An 8,635-nucleotide genomic window follows, 5' to 3' on the forward strand; every position below is an offset into this window, starting at 1 on the left:
TCTAATCTTCTATTTCTTCTGGATCCTCATCAGGGTCTTCATCTGGGTCTTCCTCTGGTTCTTCCTCTAACATGCTTTGTTTCAAACTATCTGGTAATGGTATGGGAAAACTTTCATCTAGAACTCTCGAAAAGCACTTAGCCAACGGTCCCTTAACTAGCCTAAAATTGGTAGCTCGTAAACTGGTATTCATGGATAAGATTATAGTCTTCTTAAAGTTTCACTGTAAATCACGGCTAGTCCCATAGCTCTCTCGAAGCAAATATGTAAGGTCCTCATACGAAAGGCCATCATCAGACCATAGCACAATCTCATTTATGACTGAGGCCCAGGGTTCTGGAACAGTTTCATATAACCTCTGTATCTTCACCTTATCCCTTAAGCTATGGTGTATCTCCCATAACATCTCCTATGGTGTATCTCCCATAGCATCTCAATAATACAGTCTAGCATATCCAAATGTTGTTCGAGACTATGGAGCGGATGCATACGATAATTATAGTAAAATGCCAATAATATGTCCCGCTTCTTCGCAAAACCACAAGCTTCTGTCCTTGTGGGGGTTCTTACCATTCGTGCCATAACTAGGACAAACATTGATTATGTTACTCTACAAGGTTCTCATAAATATCTAGATATAGGAGTTTATGACTTCATAATCTCAATCATGACTTGATTAAAAATATTCCCATATCCAGCCATAGATATAACAGTTCATTACATAAGAAAACTCATGAATTTAAAAATAAATTTTACCTTGATCGTTGGTTGAAAGTCAGTTGCTAGCTTCTTCAATGATTAAGGACAGTAATTTTCTTTTAAAAAAGTCTACAGAAAAGTAAACCTTGCTCTGATACCACGATGTGATGTCCCAAACTTAAGCTTCGAGGGTCACGTACTAAACATAATAGTTTCTGCCTTTGATACATGTAAATACTCTTAAATAGAAGTATTACATGTTAGAAACTTATTTTTCAATTTGATAAAAAAATTCTTCTAAAATTTGATAGCCGACAAAAGTGCATGTCAACAATAAATTATACTTTACATATACAGCCTCGGCATTATCAAAATTAGTTGAGGCAGCAAGTTTGACAATTTTTATAAAATTCATCCCAGCTCTGTTTTCTATGAAATTTGTGGCATTAGAAAGATAATTTCAAGTAGGTTTCTAGTTTAAAATATGAAAATTTTCCAAGGTCATATGATATGGACGTTTTACTGAAAACAGTGAAGTATTACACAGGAAATCCAGATTGACCCCTTGACGTTAAAACCTTGATAACTCAGGCCATAGATATCCAAATTGAGTGATTCCTTCGGCCGTATTTAGAAAACTCAAAGAGGAAAACAGAAATATTTTTAGAGTCACAAATGGATGTTTACAGAGTTAGAAACATCATTTTGAAAATGACTCCAGAAACTGTCCCGTTTCTGCCTTTTATCACTTGCAAGGAAAATAAACTATAAAAACGTCTCTTAACATAACATGAAAGATATAATTACAAAATTTACTATTAATACCATAATACATCATGTCATGTACATATTTTTAAATAATACCATAGGAAAACAGATGGGAAACAGTCATTGAACAAAACATACAAAAGAAAACTTTCGATGCAAAACATCTTTGTCCTTAATCCATCATCGCATAAGCCACTAACTTCCATCATTCCTAACGATCATGGATCTGAAAATTTAGCATAACATACTATGAGTATAAGGAATACTCAGTAAGATACCATGCTTGGATTTTTATCATGATAATACTATACAAAAGGATGCAATCAAACACATACTTGCATATTCCGGCTTGCCGGTGCCCTTCGGACTTGTCCTAAGGCATAAATAGATATCTAACTTTGTGGACTTGTCCATCATAATCATATTATGGTTTTTCATGCATAGCTTAAGCATAAGTATTACCATGAAAATCATACCCCTTAAGCATAGAAAGTATCTTACCGTAAAACTTGATGATCTTCGATTGAGATGTAAATTGGAAGTGCTAATCTTACTTCCTTCCCTTTCCTTTCTTATTTTCGGTTTTTGCTCTCTTTTTAAGTGTATAAGTGTTTTGTAAAATGAAGGAAATCTCTCTATGGCAATAGATATATATATATATATATATATATATATAAGGATAAGGCTTGATATTTTTATTTTTTTTTCCTTCTTTTCTCTACCCACCGCCTCACCCCTTTTTTTTCCATTTTTTTTTCTTGTTTCTTACCTTTACACATGTTTAGTCTATTGTCTAAGTGTATGGTGATGATGGACAACAAGTGAGTTGATTATACGGTAATAAGTGGCCTTAAAACCTAGATTTACAAAGGAAGCCTCTTATCTTTTCAACTAATATAATCTAAACCCTCTAACTTTCATTGTTAACAAAGTGTATCCCAAATTTAAACTTGTACCCAACTTACATATTCAAAAATTGTAGATTGTAACATAATTTAATCATTTGGTCAATTGAAGTCCTAACAAAATAATCCACTTCATTCAAATCCAAACTTGCCTTAAGTTTCAACTAACTAATAATCACTTCATGCATACACAACCTTTGACACTTCATGCCTACATTCATTAACTACCTCTAACATTAACCACTACAAAGGTGGTGTCCCCTTTTACCTTATGGCCAAAAATAGTATTGAAAGTAAAATCGCTATCCCAAAGAAATTTAAACGAGCATAAAATTTCGGAGTATTACACCTATGATCACCCAAGAAGTCTCCCACCCGACAGCACCAATAATCATAATATCACAAGGGCACAGTCGAGTGGTCCGTCCTCCCTTGATCACCAAAGGCCCATCCCCTGTCTACCTTTGCAATCACCTTGGATGTAACACCCGCAATGCCAAACATATTACATAAGCATGCCTCACATGCCTCGATGCCCTAGTAGTGGTCAATAAAATATTTATAATAAAACTCACTTTGAAATCATGTTTTGCATGCAGGATTTTCAACCATGTCCATGTCGTGCATGCATATGAAAATGCTCATAAATGACATATTTAATGGAAATCGATGTCAATAGGTTACGTAACCTCATACTCAATGATCGTAACCACCATATGATGTGCTATAAGCCTCATATCAAAGTTATGTAGATATTTCAACATTACTATGTCACATATACTAGGTTCTTGCATCGTAGTTGCAAATGGATTTTCACTTACCTTTCACCTTTGTGTGTGCAATCTTCTATGGAAATTAGATCAATATCCTTTTTCACTCGAAGTTGGAAAATCACCTGTATTACCATTTAATATTAAAGAGAATCCTCAATTTAATAACCTTAATGCACAAAATCCCAAAATACATCCATTCTCACCAAAATAATTTAGACAGAATCATCATTTCAAGTTACCAATGGCATTACAAACTTATCCCATAAATCTCCCTATTTCTCGAGTCAAATTATGAACATCAACATCATCCAATTGTTGTTGACAACCTAGTACCCTTAGAATCTATTCTCTAGGCCCAAGAGATGATTAATGTACATGTAAAGGCTGAAATCATATTAAACACAAAATTGGACAGAATCTGTTTTCAGATTTCCCTTACCATCCAATTATTTTTCCAATCCCTTTTCACTCCCTTATCTATATCCAATGACTCCGAAATTTTTACCACATTTCTATAACATGTATATGAAGGTAATCATGCTCTAAATTCGTGACAAATAAAGTGTTCTCAGCCTCAAAATAGTCTATTTCCACAACACTAAAATCAGACGGTTTTCCATTATGACAGTTTTCGGTTTCTATTTTATTAGCATGTTACCAATCATATTTCAGGCTATTAGAAGGCCATTTATATCCTTATAACTATCATGTAAAAACATTCATTTACATAGATACAAGTTATATCTTATGTATTATCCAAAATCAAAGTTTAAACCATCCAAATTCATCAATCAACATATCTCTATTTCTGCTGGTTTCTTTCAGGTTCTTGTACTTGATTACCCCTCTTTTTGCAATCATAAAATCATCAAAAACCCTTCTAATTAACTTCAAGTAAGTTTAGAGTTTTAGCATACTATAAAACACCCAAAAGGACTAAAGAAAAACTTCAAAACCATGACTTTAACTAACCTTTACAAACTGCAATCCCAGCTTCTTAATTTTCTATCTCTCTTGGCTTCCTTTGCTCTCCCTTTCACTTGGGGATATATTTGGAGGTTTAAATGTCTTATCCAAGAGATTTATAAGTAGCCTCAAGGGTTGGAGTCGTGAATGATGCTTAAGGATGAAGGAAAGTGTAATGAAAAGACAAGTATCATCAAAGCATGAGCTGTCCAAGCTGGAGGTGGATTCATGCAGCAAACTTTGACCTTTCCCTTACCTTATATGGAGGCATATGTGTCTTATAAGATGTATATCTATCCAACATAAAGTGATAATGATTTAGGAGACGTGCTGGAAGTCTTAAGGCTGAAGGAAATTAAATGATAGATTGACAAGTTTTCACAAGGTAAGTAGGAGGTGTCTCCGTTGCAGCAACATTTGACTTTCTTACTATTATCTTTAGATCCATTTATGATATAAAATATATATATTCGTCCTATATTCAGTTCTTAGGGACATGCCTTAAGCCCAAAGGAACTGGGCGTTAACATGACAACTATCCCAAGCATGAGGTGTCCAAGCACGATGTGTCTTCATTGCAGTCATACTTGACTTTCAACCAATATATTTGGATGCATTTGTGACTTTTAAGATTTATATCCATCTTATATTAAGTGCTTAGGAGGTACATACAAGATTGATTCCTTAAGGTTGAAGAAATTGAGTGCTAAAATGACAAACATCCCGAGCGCGAGGTGTTCAAGCATGAGGTGGTCACTTGTAGCAAAAATCTGATTTTATATCTATCTTTGCAGGCACAAACCAAGTATCCTCAGCTTATTTTGATGTTTTTACAATCCATTTCACTTGTCCTAAGATCCCAAAGTATTTTATAGAACCAATTCATCAACCGTTCATTTAATTACTTACCCGATTGATACCCGATTCTCGGTTAATTTCCACAATTTGCACCTCAATATTTATAACGTCATATGAGACATATATTATCGCATCATGATCATGTCCCTTTATGTCTCACATCCCAAATATATCAATTACCTATCTAGGGTTTAACGTAACCTCTAACAACCTAATAGAAAGCTTGAACTTTTGTCGATACTAATTTTCGACCTTTTCGATTTTCATTACTTACCAAGCTAATCTTCAACATCTAGTTAACCTAATTTTCTATCATAGATCAATGTGAAATTCACTACTTAGGTCAAGGACTCAAAGGTCATCACTATATAAAGAATTTAAAGCCTCGATGATCAAACACATGTTTTTAAGAGAAAGTAATTAGGAAATTGATGCAAATGACAATGTAATTAGCATGGAATGCATGAATCATATTGGCCAAATGTAGAACGTGAAGTTCAGGGTATTACACATTAGCCTGTTGGACAATTTAAATTTCAAATATTTTTTGTCCAATTGAAACATGACAACATTGCAAGTGTCAAACAACGTGTCAAAAATCAGTATACAAAAAGCAAAGTTCAATCGGTAAGGACCTTGCAACATGTACACTATGATGCACACTTTAGTTTACACTTTGTCACGTGACAATGCCCTATTGGATAGTTTAAATGTCAAACAGTTTTCTCATCCAATTGATACTAGACAACAATGCAAGTGTCAAACAACGTGTCCAAAATTTGTGTTCAAATAGCAAAGTTCAATAGGCAATGTCCTTGCTACATTACACTATGGTGTACACTTTAGTTTACACTTTATCACGTGACATTATCATATTGAACAGTTTAAATTTCAAACAGTTTTTCCTTCCAATTGACACTTGCCAACAATGCAAGTGTCAAACACCCTGTCAAAAATCAGTGTAAAAATAACAAAGTTCACTCGTGTATACTTTAGTTTACAGTTTGCCACGTGACATTACCCTAGTGGACAGTTTAAATTTCAAACAGTTTCTCCATCCAATTGACACTCGACAATAATGCAAGTGTCAAACAACGTGTCAAAAATCATGTACAAATAGCAATGTTCAATCGATAAGGACCTTGCTACATGTGCACTATAGTGTGCACTTTAGTTTACACTTTACCACATAGCATTACCCTATTAGACAGTATGAATTTCGAACAGTTTTCTGATCCAATTAACACTGAACAATGCAAGTGTCAAACACCGTGTTAAAAAACGGTGAACGAATAGCAAAGTTCAATCGGTCAAAACTTTGTTACATGTACACAATGGTGTATACTTTAGTTTACACTTTGCTACGTGACATTACCTTGTTGTACAGTTTAAATGTCAAACAATTTTCCCATCCAATTGACACTAGACAACAATGCAAGTGTCAAACAACGTGTCCAAAATCTGTGCACAAATAGCAAAGTTCAATCGGCAAGGACCCTGCAACATTACACTATGGTGTACACTTTAGTTTACACTTTACCACGATACATTACCTTGTTGGACAGTTTAAATTTTAAACAGTTTTTCCATCCAATTGACACTTGACAACAATGCAAGTGTCAAACAACATGTCAAAAATTAGTGTTCAAATAGGAAAGTTCACTCTCTATGAACCATGCTACATGTACACTATGGTGTATACTTTAGATAACACTTTGCCATGTGACATTATTCTGCTAGAGAGTTTAAATTTCAAGCTGTTTTCCCATCCAATTGATACTCGACAATAATACAAGTGTCAAATAATGTATCAAAAATTAGTGTACAAATAGTAAAGTTAAATCGGTCAGGACCTTGCTACATGTACATTGTGGTGTACACTTTAGTTCACACTTTGCCACGTTACATTACGCTGTTAGAAAGTATGAATTTCGAACTATTTTCAGATCCAATTGACACTTGACAACAATGCAAGTGTCAAACAACGTGTTAAAAATTGGTGTATGAATAGCAAAGTTCAATCGGCAAGGACCTTGCAACATTACACTATGGTGTACACTTTAGTTTACACTTTGCCAAGTGACATTACCCTATTAGACAGTTTAGATTTCAAACTTTTTTCCCATTCAATTGACACTTGACAACAATGCAAGTGTCCAACAACATTTTAAAAAATCAGTGTACAAATAGTAAAGTTCACTTTGTATGAACCATGCTACATGTACACTATGGTGTATACTTTAGTTAACACTTTATCACGTGACATTATTTTGCTGGACAGTTCAAATTTCAAACAGTTTTCCCATTCAATTGGCACTTGATAACAGTGCAAGTGTCAAACAACGTGTCAAAAATTAGTGTACAAATAGCAAAGTTCAATCGGTGAGAAACTTGCTACATGTACACTACGATGTGCACTTTAATTTACACTTTGCCACGTGACATTACCCTATTGGACAATTTAAATTTAAAATAGTTTTCCCATCCAATTAAAACTTGACAACAATGCAAGCGTCAAACAACGTGTCAAAAATCAGTGTACAAATGGCGAAGTTGAATCCGTATGGACCCTGCTACATGTACACTTTAATTTACCCTTTACCACGTGACATTACCTTGTTGAACAGTTTAAATTTCAAACAGTTTTCCCATCCAATTGACATTTGACAACAATACAAGTGTCAAACAACGTGTCAAAAATCAGTGTACAAATAGCAACGTTCAAACAATAAGGACGTAGCTACATGTACACTATGATGTACAATTTAGTTTAAACTTTTCCACGTGACATTACCCTATTAGACAGTATAAATTTCGAACAATTTTCTCATCCAATTGGCACTTGAAAACATTGCAAGTGTCAACAACGTGCCAAAAATTGGTGTACAAATAGCAAATTTAGATCGGCAAGGACCTTGTTACATGTACACTATAGTGTACACTTTGCCATGTGACACTACCCTGTTGGACAGTTTAAATGTCAAACAGTTTTCCCATCCAATTGACACTAGCCAACAATGCAAGTGTCAAACAACATGTCCAAAATCTGCGTACAAATAGCAGAGTTTAATCGACAAGGTCCTTGCTACATTACACTATGGTGTACACTTTAGTTTACCCTTTACCACGTGACATTACCCTGTTGGACAGTTTAAATTTCAAACAGTTTTCCCTTTGAACTGACACTTGCCAACAATTCAAGTGTCAAACAACATGTCAAAAATCAGTGTACAAATAGCAAAGTTCACTATGTATGAATCATGCTACATGTACACTATGGTGTATACTTTAGTTTACACTTTGTCATGTGACATTACCTTGCTGGACAGTTTAAATTTCAAACAGTTTCCTCATGCAATTGACACTTGACAACAATGCAAGTGTCAAACAACATGTCAAAAATCAGTGTACAAATAGCAATGTTCAATTGGTAAGGACCTAGTTACATGTACACTATGGTGTACACTTTAGTTTATACTTTGTCACGTGACATTACCTTGTTAGACAGTGTAAATTTCGAACTGTTTTCCCATCCAATTGACACTTGACAACAATGCAATTATCAAACAACGTGTCAAAAATTAGTGTACAAATAGCAAAGTTCAATAGGTAAGAACCTTGCTACATGTACACTATGGTGTACACTTTAGTTTACACTTTGCCACG

General features: G+C 34.5%; 1 long non-coding RNA gene across 1 annotated transcript; it reads right to left on the reverse strand.

Moving 5' to 3' along the window:
* Window positions 1-1,502: 1,502 nt before the first annotated feature.
* LOC111385892 lies at window positions 1,503-4,304 on the reverse strand. Its single transcript, XR_002701131.1, has 3 exons — window positions 4,118-4,304; window positions 3,194-3,267; window positions 1,503-1,693 (listed from the first exon to the last, which is right to left on the reverse strand). It is a non-coding gene; the product is annotated as an uncharacterized LOC111385892 (long non-coding RNA).
* Window positions 4,305-8,635: the final 4,331 nt, after the last annotated feature.

Source organism: Olea europaea, unplaced genomic scaffold (assembly GCF_002742605.1).
Source record: "Olea europaea var. sylvestris unplaced genomic scaffold, O_europaea_v1 scaffold3331, whole genome shotgun sequence".
Lineage (NCBI taxonomy): Eukaryota > Viridiplantae > Streptophyta > Magnoliopsida > Lamiales > Oleaceae > Olea > Olea europaea.